Source organism: Lithobates pipiens, unplaced genomic scaffold, assembly GCF_037356315.1.
Source record: "Lithobates pipiens isolate NorthernLeopardFrog02 unplaced genomic scaffold, aLitPip1_a1.2 Scaffold_3, whole genome shotgun sequence".
Taxonomy (NCBI): Eukaryota; Metazoa; Chordata; class Amphibia; order Anura; family Ranidae; genus Lithobates; species Lithobates pipiens.
Genome location: NW_027507790.1, coordinates 131,648,039 through 131,667,259, shown reverse-complemented (window position 1 = coordinate 131,667,259; position 19,221 = coordinate 131,648,039).

Here is a 19,221-nt window from a genome sequence, read left to right as displayed (position 1 = left end):
TGCCCAGCACTATTTTCGCTGTTTACCTACAGCGGTGAGGTAATTGCATAGCATTAGCACTATTTGCACGGATCATCACGGAAGGATTGCTCGCCCAGCACGTTGCACGTTTAATTCAGTGTGTTTACCGAATTGCACGAGTTGATCTGATTGTGTATGGGACACTTTACTGCGACTCACGGTTGTCACTTGGATCAAGAATCTGTTTTATTGTTCACAATAACATTTGTCACTATATGGTTTAATCTTTTACACATTTAATGATGTTTACACATTTTTTATATGAATTTTGATACTTATGGTGAATTCATGATTTTTTGTGCACATAGTCACTTTATGATTTATCGCAGTATATGAATTCTGATACTTATGATGAATTCATGGTTTTTTTCGTGCACATAGTCACTTTATGATTTATTGCAGCATAACTTTGATTTATCTAAGCATATCTTTATATATTATGCACAAAGTCACCTTCTGATATATTTATGCATGGTTGCACTTTATACAATTTTTTTAACCTTGAATGTATTTTGCACATTATTGGTTTTATTGTGGCTATTCTAATTTATTGAAATTAGCGCATCACACCTTTTTTATTTTAATAAAAGGGGAGAGGCCCCTGCTCAGAGGGCTTTTTGCCATAGCCTGCAAGGGAAGCAGACTAGAGGCACAGCATTAAGATGTAGTCACTAGCAACAAATGGAGAGGGGAAATATCCCCTGAAACCAGGACTCTACCTACATTGGACATACAATTATCTTATCTGTTAATGTATAAACTTGGCAGCTATGCTTACCTAGTCAGGGAAATGACTGTTTGTGTCAATAGCTGCTGTATGGAACTGTGAGACTTCAGTAAAAGCTGTTAACCTTGTATTGTCTGTTCTGAAGTTACTGAAAAGAGGTGCATGGTGGTATTAGGCATATCACAAAGAACAGGGCCTGTCATACACACATGGGGTGAAGAGGAGGACATGTAGTCATTAAGAGTAAGCAACACAAAGGAATGATACAACAGCCAGACAGCGGAGGGACAGTACCGGCAGGAGTAACAGGTTCTCTGCATAGTGAGGAGGGGCAGTTCACTATTTCCTTCCTAAGCGGTCAGTGCCTCAGCTACCAGAAACGAATTTGCATGTCGGAGACCACTGGAATTTAGCCGCAGGTACAGAAGCAGTTACTAAGTCATGCATGCAAGGAGGTTTGCGCGTTTACATGGCGGAACCTGCACTCTATCACTGGGAGCGAGGTGATAGGAAAGTTGGACTGGTGGGACAGAACACAAGCTCAGCAGTGTTTTGTTAAAATGCTAAATGTCCCATTTCAGAAAGGTGCACGTGCCATGAGCGCGGCTCACTTCGAATCCTGGGTACCATCTTAATATTGCATTCACATGAATGAAGTCTCACCTGGTTCAAAAGGGAGAGAGGCCCCATGTGCATTGGCAATAGGCCCTGCCCACAATATACTATAACCATGTGGCCACTTTCATAAATGTACTAAAACAGATAAAAACACGTCCTAAAATCATGTAGCAATGAATATAAAGTGAATAGTGAGTCATATTAAAATATGTGGAAGAGGTGAAGTATATTTCCTGCCTAAGTTAAGGAACACTGTGGACATACTCAATGCATTTGGGCTCATTTACATTTGCTGCAACGTCAATACACATTAAAGTGCCTACCACTTCAGCATGCTTTTTTGATGTGTTTTTCATGCTTTAATGATACTTCAGTGATGCTTCTTTGAAGCTTTAATGAAGCTTGGTAAATGCCCTGTGTGTGACTAAAATTTCTATTTGTTTTAAAGAGGCTGAGTAGAACCCCATTTTAGTAGTACTCCCAGTCAGCAGATACCCAGCTTATTAGTACCCCTGTTTGGCAGATCCCCAGCTCATTGGTACCCTCATTCAGCAGATCTCCAGCTTATTCGTACCCTGGTTCAGCAGACCACCCACTCTGCAGTACTCCCAACTCTGTTGATGCCCCACTCAGTAGTAATCCCTAGCTCTGCTGATCCCTCACTCAGTAGTAACCCTCAGCTCTGCGGATCCTCTGGTTTGCTGTTCCTCCTCTCTCTCTGGTCCCCACTCACCTCCCACTGTATTTCTCCCATGCTGCGCAGCACGTGTGATATTGCTAGTTTCTCCTGCCCCCCGGGCCTGAACCCCCACTGTATAGTGGTAACATGCCTATTGTTTGGAATGGGATGTATTAAAAGTTCATCTAGGTATTAAGGTCAGCTGTTCACAAACCTTTAACTATATAGTACAGTGGTGTGAAAAAGTGTTTGCCCCCTTCCTCATTTCCTGTTCCTTTGCATGTTTGTCACACTTAAGTGTTTCGGAACATCAAACCAATTTAAACAATAGTCAAGGACAACACAAGTAAACACAAAATGCAGTTTGTAAATGAAGGTGTTTATTATTAAAGGTGAAAAAAAATCCAAACCATCATGGCCCTGTGTGAAAAAGTGATTGCCCCCCTTGTTAAAACATACTATAACTGTGGTTGTCCACACCTGAGTTCAATTTCTATAGCCACACCCAGGCCTGATTATTGCCACACCTGTTCACAATCAAGGCATCACTTAAATAGGAGCTGCTTGACACGGTAAGGTCCACCAGAAGATCCTTAAAAGCTACACATCATGCCGAGACCCAAAGAAATTCAGGAACAATTGAGAAAGAAAGTAATTGAGATCTATCAGTCTGGAAAGGGTTATAAAGCCATTTCCAAAGCTTTGGGAATCCAGCGAACCACAGTGAGAGCCATTATCCACAAATGGCGAAGACATGGAACAGTGGTGAACCTTCCCAGGAGTGGCCGGCCGCCCAAAATTACCCCAAGAGCGCAGCGACGACTCATCCAAGAGGTCACAAAAGACCCCACAACAACGTCCAAGGAACTGCAGGCCTCACTTGCCTCAGTTAAGGTCAGCGTTCATGCCTCCACCATCAGGAAAAGACTGGGCAAAAATGGCCTGCATGGCAGAGTTCGAAGGAGAAAACCACTGCTGAGCAAAGAGAACATCAAAGCTCGTCTCAATTTCTCCACAACACATCTTGATGATCCCCAAGACTTTTGGGACAACATTCTGTGGACCGATGAGACAAAAGTGGAACTCTTTGGAAGGTGTGTGTCCAAGTATATCTGGCGTAGAAGGAACACTGCATTTCATAAAAAGAACATTATACCAACAGTAAAATATGGTGGTGGTAGTGTGATGGTCTGGGGCTGTTTTGCTGCTTCAGGACCTGGAAGACTTGCCGTGATAAAAGGAACTATGAATTCTGCTGTCTACCAAGAGATCCTGAAGGAGAATGTCCGACCATCTGTTCGTGTACTCAAGCTGAAACGAACTTGGGTTCTGCAGCAGGACAATGATCCTAAACACACCAGCAAGTCCACCACCGAATGGCTGAAGAAAAACAAAATGAAGACTTTGGAGTGGCCTAGCCAAAGTCCTGACCTGAATCCTATTGAGATGTTGTGGTATGACCTTAAAAAGGCTGTTCATGCTCGAAAACCCTCTAATGTAACTGAATTAGGACAATTCTGCAAAGATGAGTGGGCCAAAATTCCTCCAGGATGCTGTAAAAGCCTCATTGCACGTTATCGCAAACGCTTGGTTGCAGTTGTTGCTGCTAAGGGTGGCCCAACCAGTTATTCGGTTTAGGGGGCAATCACTTTTTCACACAGGGCCATGATGGTTTGGATTTTTTTTCACCTTTAATAATAAACACCTTAATTTACAAATTGCATTTTGTGTTTACTTGTGTTGTCCTTGACTATTGTTTAAATTGGTTTGATGTTCCGAAACACTTAAGTGTGACAAACATGCAAAGGAACAGGAAATGAGGAAGGGGGCAAACACTTTTTCACACCACTGTATATGAGCTACAAATATATGTTATGTTGCTTTTGAAAGCATAACCGGTTATCCAGTGAAAAGGGAGAATGAATATACAGACAAAATAGCCTTTTATATAATATATATATAAATATTGCATTCATATCCAATACATTATTTTCCTTAATAATACACATATTTTGAAATTAAAAGTCCAACAATGACTCTATTAGTAGTAAGAAGAGCCGGCAACACTAATCCTTGAAGTGTCGTGTATTGGTACATCAGAGTGACAGTAAAACAATACCACTGACGCATTTCGGCAATAGCCTTAATCGTAGCTGGTTTGAAACAGATATGGCAAAAGATATATATATATATATATATATATATATATATATATATATATATATATATATATATATATACTCACATACACATATGCAAACTCCATTGGCCCATCAGGTAAAGCCCCATACACACTATCAGATTTTCTGCTGAGTTTTTCCTTCAGATTTACCAAAACCATGTAGTGCAAGGGCCTGCCTGATTGCATACACATTGAAACTCCTAAGGTTTGACCTCATATTATATCGTTTTGGTAATTCTGAAGGTAAAAGTCAGCAAAAAATCTGGTAGTGTGTATGGGGCTTCAGTGTCACAGAAAATTAGCATATTTATTTGATAACACCAATTATTCATGTGGTTAGTGACTACACCTGTTTTTAGCCAACATGAGAAGGGGGAGAGAAAAAAAGGCAATATAAAAAGTTAATCTGTTGAGCCAAGAAGAAGTGTGTAGAAAAATGCTACATAAAATATTAAGACCTTATTGCTTCAAGGAAAAAATGTATTCCTTAGAAGAAGATGAAAATGCAGACTTATGTTCAAGTAAAATTATTATTATTATTATTTTGTGATAACAACACAAAGTAAAGTCAAGATAGAGAAAAAAAAAGGGGGGGGGGGGTTCAATTTATGGCAGGATCAAAAAGAGAGGGATTCAATTTATGGCAGGATCAAAAAAGAAAAAAAAAAATCAAATTATGGCAGGATCAGTGAAGAGGGATGCAATTTGTGGCAAGATCAAAAAAGAGAGGGATTACATTTATGGCAGGATCAAAAAGAGGAATTACGTTTATGGCAGGATCAAAAAGAAAGGGACTAAATTTATGGCAAAATCAAAAAGAGGAATTAAATGTATGGCAGGATCAAAAGGAGAGGGATTCAATTTATGGCAGGATCAAAAAAGAAAAATTCAATTTATGGCAGGTTAGAGAAGAGGGATACAATTTATGGCAGGATCACAAAGAGAGGGATTAAATGTATGGCAGGATCAAAAAGAGGAATTACGTTTATGGCAGGAGCAAAAAGAGAGGGATTAAATTTATGGCAGAATCAAAAAAGAAAAATTCAGTTTATGGCAGGATCAGAGAAGAGAGATGCAATTTATGGCACGATCAAAAAGAGGAATTAAGTTTATGGCAGGATCAAAAAGAGAGGGATTACATTTATGGCAGAATCAAAAAAGAAAAATTCAATTTATGGCAGGATCAGAGAAGAGAGATGCAATTTATGGCAGGATCAAAAATAGAGGGGTTCAATTTATGGCAGGATCAAAAAAAGAAAGATTCAAATTATGGCAGGATCAGAGAAGAGGGATGGAATTTGTGGCAGGACCAGAAAGAAAAGGATTACATGTATGGAAAAATCAAAAAGAGGGATTCAATTTATGGTATGATCAAAAGAAAAAATCTATTTATGACAGGATCAAAGAAGAGAGATGCAATTCATGGCAGGACCAAAAAGAGAAGGATTACATTTATGGCAGGATCAAAAAAAAAGAGAAGAAGGAGAGAAAAGGAGGAAAAAATTGAAGACAGAAAAACAGAAAAACAAGCACAAAGGGAACCTACTGGGACAAAAAGGCAGATACTGAGGCAGGTGACAGTGAAACTAAAGATGGGATAGGATGATCTAATTTGAGAAATAGATCCGCATCCCATCTATGGTTCATGCCTGTGGGGGTGCGTGTCCCCAACAGGAAAATCCACTTGACTTCCTGTTCCAGTAGCCTTTTGTGCCTGCCTCCTCCACATATTGACATTTTGATTTTTTTGAACTGCAGAGAAAGAGAAGGAATCCATGTTACCATCATGTGTAAATTTGAAGTGTTTAGATACATTGGATAACCTTCTCTCATTACTATACGCTGCTCCATTATAATGTTCGCCAATCCTTGTGCGAAGGGGCCTAGTGGTGCATCCTACATATTGTAATTTACAAACATCACATTCTATCACGTAGACTGCATATTGAGTGCTACAATTTATAAAGTCCTTAATAGGAAATACCTTATTATTATGGTACAAGGTGATAGACTTGTGATTCTTACTATGTTTGTTACAATACCTACAAGTATTCAAACCACAACTATACAAGCCATTAATACTGAGCCACGTTTTGGAAATAGTGGTGGACAGAGGCGGACTGACAACTCATGGTGCCCCCGGGCAATAGGAGAGTATGGGGCCCCCGGGCAATAGGAGAAGATTATGGGGCCCCCAGGCAATAGGAGATTACAGTATACACACACAGACACACAATATACACACACAGTATACACACAGAGAATACACATACACGCACTGAAAAGGTACTGGAGAGGCAGGGCAGCTATAATCTTGGGATTTTTTTAAAAAACACAGATTTTCACATACTGTCCCTGGTTTTATTGAGGCTGGCAACCCTGATGGGGCCCCTTAGTGCCATGGGGCCCTTCGGACAGTGCCCGAGTCCCCGAATGGTCAGTCCGCCCCTGGTGGTGGATTGATGTAAACTGGGCGACAACGAGTTACCTAAAGTTGGAGCACGATGGCAAGAGAAATTACAGCCTTTAGACAGTACATCTATTAGGTCCTTGTCACCATAAATAATGGGAAGATGTTTATTAACAATCTTTTTCATCTGATTAAACTCTCTGGAACAGCTAATGGCCAGAAGTAAGGAATTTCCGGCAGTAGGTTTGCGGAAAGTTTCAGTATTTATAAGACCAGTGCTGGGGTCACCCCTGAGTGTGATATCTAGAAAATCAATCACGATCTTGTTGCTTGCATAAGAGAATTCAAGATTAAGGCTGTTATTGTTGAGGTATGAGACAAAAGAAGTTAAAGAGGAATCAGTATGGTCCAAAATTAAGATCAGGTCATCTATGTATCGCCCATACTAATGGATGTGGGGTGCATGGATGTTGAGATGTGAAAAAAGAAAACATTCTTCTCACCATCCTATGTACAAGTTAGCTAGTGAAGGAGAAAATTTTGCTCCCATGGAGGCTCCACAGCATTGTACATAGAAGGAATTGTGAAAGAAGAAGTAATTGTGTTGTAATAAAAATGTGACAGCCATAATGATCAATTCTTTGAGCTGGGGATCATAAAAGCTACATATGGACAAGTGATATTGTAGTGCATCTAAAGCAAGATGATGTGGTATGCATGAATAGAGAGACTTGACGTCTAAGGTAACCCACAAAAAATGCTCTACTCATTGGACTTCATTTATGTGCTTTAGGATTGATTCTGTGTCTTTTATATAGCCTGGCAATCTTGTCACTAGAGGTTGCAAATACTGGTCTACCCATTCACCTAATCTCTCTAGGAGTGAACCGATGCCTGCTACTATTGGACGACCTTTTAGAGGTCTCTCAGGTTTGTGTATTTTGGGGAGGTGATGGAACACGGGGACAACTGGATGTTCAAATAAAAGGTGCTCTGCGACCTTTTTTGTTAGTGCTCCCATTTCCACACGTGTATCCAAGAGCTGTTTGAGTTTACTCTTGAAAACTGGAGTGGGATCAGATTTAAGGGGGCGGTACGTGGAAGAATCATTAAGTTGCCGCAAGGCTTCATTTATGTAGTCACTATCATTAAGTACCACTATAGCGCCCCCCCTTTGTCTGCCTCTCAAATAACAATATCTTTGCGATTTTTAAGATCTGCAAGAGCCTGGCTTTCAGACGTACTGATGTTGTTAAATGTTCAAGATACAGTACTATCAATCACTTCTTTCAAAGACAGGAGTTCCTTCTCCACAACCTGTTGAAAAATGTCTACTGCGTTCCCTCTGGAATGTACAGGATAGAAAAGTTTGTCACCAGTATAGGTAGTATCTTTAGATATTCCGTACATGCTCCCAGAGGATTCAGACTGCAGGTTCTCTAGTATAGATTTAGCCTTGAGACTTTGAAAATCAAAGTTGGCCAGGGAGTCTATGCTGTCATGAACCTCAAGGGGGCCAGGCACAGGTGTATCAGTAGTGGTGGAAAAGTGTTTTTTTTAACAAAATATTGCGGACAAACCTTTTAACGTCTAAAATGGTATAAAAAAGTAATCAAAACAAAAAGTGGGGGCAAAAGAAAGTCCTTTAGAAAGCAGAGACCTCAGAGGGAGTAAGTGGACTGTCCGATAGATTAACAACATTACAGGTTGTCTCATTATCTACCTGTCCTTGTATTACTTGTCCTGTGCTTTCCGTGGATAACTTGTTCTGTTTGTCTTTGGAACCACGGGTCCCCCTCCTTGTTTTCTTTTTCTGTCTCTGGAGTCCTGGGTCACAGAGGAGTTTTTTGATGGGGCGATGCTAGAATCCTCTTGGGAAAACACAGATGACACGGAGGCACGTAGTGAGAGTGGAGAGCCAGCATCGGCTACATCTGACAGTTCTAATAATGAATCGGAGTGATCCAGGGAGCTGAAGCTCACATGTCTGTGAGTGTTGCGTCTGCGTCTCTGTTTGTTTTTCAAAATGGAGTGCGGCCTCTCTGCTTTTTTGTATGTGTAGACTGCCCCCTGCTCGCAATCTTGTAAATCATAGAGATATTTGTGTCTCTTGGTATCCATGATATCAGCTTCCAATTTATCTGTGTGAGCTGTGAGGTCTTCTAACAAAGAAGCATAAGAGCTCAATTGTTGTAATGGAAGAAGGGATTCCTTCAGGGGCTGAATTTCAGTGGAGATGGTTCTGAGCAGTGCCTCCTCATGTGAGACAATTAGACTCATTAGCTCAAGTGGGCATTTGGAAAGTATCACGTTCCACTCTGTGAGAAAAGATTCTGAATATAACGTGGAGGGGATTTTTTTGATTCTCAACCCTCTGGGAATCATTGGTTCATTGATGTATTGTTGTAAACCAGTAAGGTCCCACCAGATCCTGGTTTCCTTGCTGGATAATGTCTTTAATTTGTAAAAGGTAGTAGCACATATAGTATCTGGGGACAAAACCGAAATGTCTTTAGAATACTCCTGTGAAATCTTAGACAGTCTGTCAGGTCTTTCATACACACTGTGTTGGCTCAACAAACGATCCATATCTGTGTGTTCCAATGTGACTCTGGCCAAAATGATCACTCGTGGCCGGCCAAGAGCATCGGCACCACTGCTGTTCAGCGGGCACGTGCCTCCGGCAGCGCACGCGCGCCTGCTGTCCTGTTGTATGGCTACAACGGCTCGCACAGGGGATCCAACCTGCCTCAGTATAACTCTGGTGGTTGGTCAGGAAGAGGTTAAAGACTTACAATCAAATATTGCCGGTCTCAGCTTAAAGGCTCACAGTCAAATGTTGCTATCTTGACCTAATGCTGCACCAACTGTCTTTGAGAAGGGATGAATTCATTTTTCACTCTTTGTTATTTTGTGCAGAAGGAAACTTTTTGAAGCTGCCATGTATCTTACAGTAAACCCTTCTCCCAGAGTCAGCCAAAAAAAATTCCCATTGTGCAAAGTTTAACAGAGTAGAGGTCCATTTATAGATTAATGCTGATTGGCTGGTGAGTGGTTTAAGAGGTTTACCCTTGAGGTACGTAGAGAGTTCTTTACTGTAAGAGCGGCAAGGATGTGGAATTCCCTTCCACAGGCGGTGGTCTCAGTGGGGGCTATTGATAGTTTCAAGAAACTATTAGATAACCACCCAAATGACCACAACATACAGGGATATACAAGGTAATACTGACATATAATAACACACATAGGTTGAACTTGATGCACTTGTATCTTTTTTCGACCTCACCTACTATGTAACTATGTAACTATGAGTGCTCTGAAGCAAGTGTGGAACTGATACTTCAGACTGTGAGGGCCCATTGTATCTCAGCGGCAACTTCAGGGGTGAGCGCTACCTAGCACTACTTATCTATCTTGAACTGGCCATACACTAGTAGATTTTCAAATGAAGGTTCATACATAAATTCTCATCATAACATTTAATGACTTGATGAAGGTTGTTTGAAAGTACTTGTAGTAAAATTTGCTTTTAACATTTGATTTCAGAGTGAAGAAAATTTCTCAAACAAAAAATTTCCCATTCTCAAATTTTCTTACCACTGTAGTAGCAATTCATTGTTGATTTTGCCCCACTAACAAACAGAAAATCATACAGATGTTCCGATATTAAATTCCCTCTGCACCATTGTGACCATTTATTAGATCGATGGAATTGCTTAGACAACCAATTAGACAAGCAAATGCATTAACATTCCAGTAAACAGGGATCAGAAAAGCTCGAATACATTACAATTGGTGCTTGAATTGCCTAATTTAATTTCAACAATACAAAAATAGTTTCAACCAGTGATTCTGGGATGATCCCTTTTAAGAATGGAAAAACTTTAGTATGGGACAAAAAAGAAAAAGCTTATACTAGAGAATTTTCCTTTCCTGGTGCCTATCCATGGCATCATACATGTGATAGAGCTCCTCCTCTTCAGGACTAGTGAATAGCATAAATTAAAGGGCATAGCCTCTCCCCCAACATTCTTCGTAATATAGGATACCGAGGGTGGGAGTTTATGCTGCCATGCATAGGCACCAGAAAAGGAAAATTACGGTAAGTATAATACAGTTTTCCATTTTCCTGGTGCCTTCATAGCAGCATACATGTGATAAATAACTAGCCCACATTGTTGGGTTTAATGCTTTAACAAAAATTTTTTTATCAGACACAGACATGGTAGCTCTGCTCCAAAACTCTACTGTCGTAAGAGCTCCAGGATCAGATTTTCTGAATTAACTTGACAACCCAGAATGCCAAGGTTCTGGTGGAAGCTTCCTTTCCTCTATTCTTCCCTTATGGGATGATGAATAATCTTTCAGAGTTCCTGAAACTTGCTGTGGTTTCCAAGTAAGCCCTGAGGACTTTGGATATGTCTAACTAATGACAGGAGTTTGATTCAGAGTCCAAGAACACTGGTAACGCCCATGGTTCCAATAGATGTGCCATTGTGGTGACTTTAGGCTTAAAATTTTACCCTGTCCGGGAAAAAGGATATGTGTTCATCCCACGTGCTCAGAGAGTGGAATTCCAAAATCCTCCTGCTGGATGTGATAGCCAACAGAAAAGTTGTTTTTAAAGTTAGGTTCTAAATTGAGACATCTTCAACCGGCATGAACATACTAGAAAATGGGACTTCCAATATTAGAGGAAGATCCCACTTTGGAAAGGAATGTCTGGGTGGAGGACGCATTTTCAATATGCCCTTGAGGAACTTAACCACTAGAGGATCTTCTGTCCACCTCGTGTTAGTTGCTGCAGAAATTGCGGACACTTGTACCTTAAGGGAACTCTGCGGGAAGGGGGGAATTCTGATTGGAGGATCCAAACTGAGGTGCATGGCTAGTGGAACCAAGGTCTCTTCGGCCAATAGAGTAGCACTGCTAGCACTTGGACTGGTTCCCTCAGGAGTCTGAGGAGCAACTTGAAATGAGTGCGCGAGGAGGGAAGGCGTAAGCTGTCTTGAAGTTCCAAGGACATGGTAACGCATCTACTCCCTCCGCTTGTGGGTGTGGGAGGCGAGAGAAGAATCTCCTGAGTTTGGAATTCTCCTGCGTAGCAAAGAGATCCACTTGTGGGGTCTGCCATAGATGGGAGATTTGGTTGAACACATGGGGGTGGAGAGACCACTCGTTGTCCCCAAACCTCCTCCATAAGACATCTGCCTCCGAGTTCATCTTGCCTGAGAGATATATTGACCTGAGGTCTACCAGGTTCCTCTCTGTCCAGACCATTACAGGTTCCACTTTCCTCAGAAGTGTCTTGCTGTGGGTGCCCCCTTTATTCTGAAGGTATGAGACTGCAGCCTTATTGTCCAAACACAGAGGCACTCTCTCCCCCTTGCAAAAGAGGTTAAAGCTAGAAATGCTGCCCTCATTTCTAGGACATTGGACACTATCCCTTTGGTGGGAAAGGACCATCTTCACTGAATCTAGAATTCTCTGCAATGGGCACCCCACCCCTGGCCACTCGCATCTGAAGTAATTTTGGTCCATGAGTGGGAATCCATATGATGGGACCTGGATAGATTCTCTGGATTCATCCACCAGTGCAGGCTCTTGCTCATTAGTGTTGTTAAATGAATTGTCTGGGATAGATTTTGCCGTCTCCATTATGTTAAGGATCCCGTCTGGAAGTGTCTCAGGTGCCAGCGACACCACAGAATTAGAGGTATGCACAAGGACATCATGCCAATAAGGCTGAGACACTGTGAGGTTGATATCTGGGACCTTCAAAATGATGTTCTCCATCTTCAGTTGAGGTAAAGAGACTGTGCCCTGATGCACATCGAACATTGCTCCTAGATAAATCATCTGTTTTGTTGGAACTAATTGGCTCTTTCGGTGATTAACCAACGACCCCAACTCCGATAATGACTGTAGAAGAATTTCTCTGTGGGCTATAAGCTGTCTTGTGTTTTTTGATAGCAAGAGGATATCATCCAGATAGTGGTAAATTCTTAATCCCCTTTCTTTCAGAGGGGCCATGACAGATATGAACACTTTTGTGAACACCCGAGGGGAGGTACACAGCCCAAAGGGCAGAGCCTGGAATTGCAGGTGGACATGACCCACTGGGAACCTTAAATACTTTTGGAAGGATGCTAGAATAGGTACGTGGAGGTGAGTATCCTGCAGGTCTATCAAAATTAACCAATCTCCTGGTTGTATGGTTTGGATAATTGTTTGGAGCGACTCCATCTTGAAGCTTTCAAGATGGATGTATCGATTTAGCCTTTTCAGGTCTATTACAGGTCTCCAGTCACCTGTTTTTTTTTCTGTACCAGGAAAAGGGTGGAATAAAAACTTGTAAATCTCTCCAATAGAGTTGACAGGTACTGCTGCCCCTTGATGCTGCAGAGACTCCATAAACTTGTTTAGGACCAGTGCTTTCTGTGGGGAGGACAGTGACTGCATTTCCTTGAAAGACCTGTGATGAGGCTGATGAGAGAAAGTCAAGAAGTGACCATACTGGATAATTTTCCTTCCATGACCTGATGGCATTGGAAACAGATGTCAGCGCAATGGCTGGTCTACAAGCCACCCCTGCTGCTACATAGCTTCTTTTGAGGTTTAGGTTAATTCGTCTATCTAGGGGGTCCTTGAACGACATTGAATCCTCCATCAGCAACGTTACATTTTTCGCCAGAAGCAGTACAGCCACATCAACCACATAATTTATGCTATTCACTAGTCTTGAACAGGGGTGAACAGCAGCGCTAGATATGGTGATAACATAGAATTATATAGCAACTGGAATATAGGTATACATAAAATGTGTGTGAATAAGCACACATAATATTAAAACATTTGTTAAAACATAATGTCCATAAATGATCCAAGATCTTGTATGATTAGCACCTGGAGGCAGCTCCCTTAGAGTAAAGCGATGAGCTCTGTGTAGAAATGGGAACAGAGGGGCGCCAGACTGAGTGCAGTATAAATCATATATTTAATAAAAACAAGTAGTAACTCACAGGTTAAATAAGATGAGTTCAGTATGTGGTGAAAATCGCCAGTCCTGGAGTCTCATAAAAGTCTTCCCTTTGCAGCCTGGGGCACTGGTGTGATCTTACAGGGATCCATGCTGGGAACCAGAAGGCAGGAAACAAGAAGCAGCTGGTCGTGACTTCACAGGAACAGGAAATGTGATTATTCACAGTGGCAAGGAATGGTAATGCATTTCGAAGCTACAGCTTCTTCTTCAGACCATAATTGGCTGGCAAACCTGGCAGTCTTATATTACAGAGGAAATAGAAACAGAGAGATCTGATGGGCTGGCCAGCTCGTCAATCAAATACACAGATTCAAAGAGGTAGATGGCTGGAGACCGAAGTGAATGTAAATATGAGTAAGAAGCTTGCTGATTAATAGTAGAAGAAAAGTTTATAACGTTTGCAGAAATCGATCAATTCACTAATTGATTAAATTCATAAATATAAAATGTATAAATATACCTCAAATTTAAAAATGAATACATTTTTATAAGTAAATTAACTAAAAAATAAATTAAGAAAATTATTAGCAATTTGGAAATCAATTGATTATTATAAATGATAATGAATTAATAAAATGGTGAAATAGAGGAAAGAGAGGACTCTATGCTAGGTATAATATTAAGGTTCTAAGCTATATCATGACCAAAAATACTTCTCAAAAGGATAAAATCGAATCTTCAGATAATAAATGGTTAATGGATAATGCTGGTGACTAGTCTTGAGCTTAAGGACTGAGTATCTGAATCTGCCAGTGGATACAGTCTGGTTAAACGGGCTAGAGAAAACTTTTTGTCAGTCTTGTTCCACTCATTCTCAATGATCTCCCTGATCTCCCCCATTAATGGGAAGAAGATTTGTTTTATCTTGAGGAATGGGAAATAGGTTTTTGATTTTTTGAGGAGGTTCTTCTGGGTCTTTCGAGTCAATAGCGCTCCTCATTGCTTGGACAAAGGGCAGAACCAGGGAGAAACTGAAACCGGGCGGTTCAGAATCATCTAAGGACTCCTCAGATGAATCTACCAGTGGATTTTGTTTAGCTGTTTTTCCTGATGCAGGCAAAGAAGTACTAACAGCTGATGGACCCAGAATGTCGGGGTCTAAATCCAATACTTGTGCAGCTTGTGAAACCTGGTGAGCGTGGATCATAGCCGTCAATTCAGAAAGAGAGTCTTTCATGGTTTGTTTAAGTAGGTCAACCACCTGTTGGCCTTCAAATTCCCGGTTGGCTGTGTAGTCCCTGAGACAGTCTCTGCAGACAAGCTTATCAGGGAATGGAACCACGCCACATGCCCAGCACTTCTTCCTTGATGCTTGCGGTGGGGGCAAAGGAGAATGATGACATCTTTGAGATCCTGATCTTCTAGAAGACCTATTGTGCAAAGAACGTGACCTCCGCTCAGGGCTATCGTCATTGTCATGGCACCTTGAGGACTTCCTGGACTGCTTTGAAGGAACAGGGCTGGAACAAAGTTTGTTCGTCAGTGGCGCACTTTTTTTTTTTTAAATACTCACGTACAGGTGGTCCCATATCTATTGGATACAAGAGGATCTTGGCTTCATGACGAATGGCTCATGGGGAATTATGAAAACCTAGAATGAGAGCCGCACCGCCCAGCCGTCATTTGACAGTGGGCGGACGGCAAGTGGTTAAAGTGATATTAAAGTCATGTATTTTTGTGTAAAAGTAACAGACATGTTATAATTACCTGCTCTGTGCAGTGGTTTTGCACAGAGCAGCCCAGATCCTCCTCTTCTCATGTCCCTCTCCGGTGCTCCTGGCCCATCCCTCCTGCAGAGTGCCCCCACAGCAAGCAGCTTGCTATGGAGGCATTCGAGCTGAGCCACTGCTTGGTGTGTGCATTCAGACACAGAGCCGTGGCTCAGCCCCACCCCCTCTCTCTCCTCATTGGAGCCAGTGGCGCCCATCGCTGTCTCAGCCAATGAGGAGGGAGAGTCCCCAGACTTTGTGGCTCTCATGCAACATTGCTGGATCAAGATGGGGCTCAGAAAAATTGTAGGGGGGGTGCTGCACACAGGTTTTTTATCTTAATGTATAGAATGCATTAAGATAAAAAAAAAAACTTCTGCCTTTAGAACCATTTTAATGCATCAGATCTCCCCCAGTCCTTTTTTTAGCTACTTCCTTGCCGCTTCCAGTCTTTTTCTTTTTTATATATTTTTTTTTTGATTCTTGTAGTCTCCATCTGGGGTGTGTGTGACAGGATGACAATGCAGAAGCACAAATGAAACACAGTTTTTTACCCTATAACAAGAAGTGTTTGAACTTTGACCTTCATTGCGAGGTCACCAAGTATTCTTTCAATGAAAGTTGCAGACTGAAAACATTTTGAAATTAGACTAACATATTAAAGCTTATATTATATTTTATTAATTTGATTTACATGTTTTTCAAGATGAAAAGCAAACTAGAAAAGACTGCATGAAAAACGGGCGATTCAATTTTAATTATCAGCAAATAGAAAATCATCATGTATAAAATATGTTAGAAATCTTACTGATCTTTATTTGCAATTCTCATGTTTCAACTTTGACTTTATTTTAATTAAAAAGGGATTTCAAGCGTTGGATTTTCAGCAAATATGTCTGCCTTGCCATCATCAGAACTTTAAGCCTGATCTTTTTTATTATTTTGAGAAATGTCATGTGGTTTTTTATGTAATGTGAAAGTTAATACTTGATACTTAAATGTAATCCCGAAATATGTACGGTTCTTACTGGTGGTGCTGCTTCAGTTTTCATTTTTTATTTGTGTCGAGAATGTGCTGCTGAAATCCAGAGTACTAATCTGCAGATTTATTTCTACAAAATAGAAAATGTGTGGCTTTAGATGAAATGAAAGCTCTGGATCAGAAGAGTGGATGCAACTAGGTTAAATAAGTACAATAATAATTTATTAATGTTCTCTCTCTTATTCATGTATCTTAGACCTAGGGAGCTGTTAACTCCTCACTGACACATGAATCTCTATGGGGTATATTTAATACAAAATGAAAAAGCCAGACATATTTGCGTGCTTGGACTCAAACACATTCTGCGGCCATCCATCCCCACTATTTACAGTTTGCTTTTTCAGATGCAGGGGGAGTATAGTAGCGAATGAGTGGGATCAAGTGTGACAGGTCTCCATATTAACCAATAATACCATCAGTGGTCTGCCATTTCAAAACAGTAAATGTTTGAAAGACATCAGTGCCATCTAATGTAACACTGGCAGTATAATAAAAATGGAAGATGTTACCTAGACCTGGGAAATCAAAATGGTGGCCAGATGGTACTTAAAGTGCTTACATTAGGTTTAGGTACCACACTTGTCTGAGCTGCCTTGACTTGACATTTGGGTGTATACCTATATGCAACAAAAACCTCTGTTTTGACAGAGATATTTAAACAGTTTAACCACTTGCCGATCGCCGCACACCGATTTATGTGAGCAGAATGGCACGGGCAGGCAAAAGGGCGTACCTGTACATCCTTTTGCATTTGCAGCCTAGCAGGCATGCACACCCGCAGCGTGCTGTGGGAGCATGCCCACGGGTCCCGCACACTCGATGTTCGCCGGCACCCCGTGATTGCAGCAAGGAGAGGCAGAATGTAAACAAGGCATTTTCCTGTTTTGCCTGGCAACATGACAGGGATCTACTGCTCCCTGTAAGCCCATCCCCCCTACAGTTAGAACACATCCAGGGAACACACTTTACCCCTTGGTCGTTCCCTACTGTTTAACCCCTTCCCTGCCAGTGTCATTCATACAGTAATCAGAGGCTATTTGTAGCTCCTATCGCTGTATAAATGTCAATGGTCCCAAAATAGTGTCAAAAGTGTCCAAACTGTCTGCCATAATGTCGCAATCCCAATAAAAATCACAGATCGCCACCATTGCTAGTAAAAATCAGAAAATTAATATTAAAAATGCCATAAATATATCCCCTATTTGTATATGCTATATCTTTTGCGCAAACCAATCAATATACACTTATTGCAATTTTTTTTTACCCAAAATATTTAGAAGAATACATATCGGTTTAAATTGTGGAAGAAATTCATTTTTTTAATATTTTTGGATATTTTGATTTTTGGATATTTATTATAGCAAAAAGTTTTTCAAAATTGTTGGTCTTTTTTTGTTCATAGCACAAAAAATAAAAACTGTCGAGGTGATCAAATACCACCAAAAGAAAGCTCTATTTGTAGGAAAAAAGGACATCAATTTTGTTTGGGTACAACGTCACGTGACCACGCAATTGTCAGCTAAAGAGGCGCAGTGCAATATCGCAAAACATTATCTGATCAGCAAGGGGGTAAATCCTTACGGGGCTGAAGTGGTTAATTTAGGTGAACTAAGAAATCCTCCACCGAACACCAACACACCGGGCCTCTTACCGCAAAAAGTGGACCACTAGATTATAGGTGGCCAAATAAGCATGATATATCCACTATAACACGACTCCACTCTGGTACCAGACAGCATGATCTCGTATGGTCACAACATGGGGTGAATCCATAGGTTCATATATTGGATAAAAAAAAGCAGCTCCTCATAGTGTAGTCTGTTAAATCAAGGTGATTTTATTTCATAAAAAGCATACAGGGTACTCACATATAAAGAATTAAAAGGAGCATATCAGGTCCTAGGTTAAAATAGTTTCCAACCAGCAAGATGGCCCTTCTTGCTTAGATTTCTCCCATAGACTTGTACAGGGTGTTCCGACTTTTCAAATTTGCCGCGAACAGCACAAATTGTTCACTGTTCGCTGAACAGGCGAATAGGCAATGTTCGAGTCGAACATGAGTTCGACTCGAACTCGAAGCTCATCCCTAATCACAATTCTGCATGTTTGAACAGCTGGAGAGAAGAGAAGACTGCAGATCCACATTTAAAACTTATGTAGGAGGATTTGTTTCATCTATGTGTATCACCTGAGACTATTCTCTCCACTGGGTATACAGTATGACAGTATGATAGGGTTTATGACCACCTTAAGATAGTCTGGGCCTCTGATGTGTTGTTGCCTGCTTTTTTCAATTTACTCATGATTTTATATATACTCCCAAGTTGGGAGCTCAAACTATTTTGAGTCAAACCTTTGCAGCGCTGCCTCAACTGAGCAGGGTGTAACTTTACATATATAAAATCTCTACTACGTCGTAAAACAGTTTAATTCGTTATTCTGTGCTGACAAGCTGGATTAAGTGCTGGTGAATTTTGTATTGTTTGAAGCTGAACTCCAGGCATCTATAAATGTCATAAGTTTAACTGATCTCAGTAATAATTTTTAAATCATTTAATGTATTCTTTATTTTAAATGGAAGCAGTGTTAGTAATTGAATTGACTTGACTCACCTGCAGCCCCTGCACAACAGAGCTCAGCTAGGTGAAGGGAAATAAAGCAAAGTGGGCCAATCAGGTGTGATGTAGTGCACAGAAGGTGTGCTGCAGTGGAAGAAGTATACTGATAGTAAGAGACAGCAGAGTGACAGAGAGATGAGTTCATTCGTGCGCTGCTTCTCCTTTCATAGTCC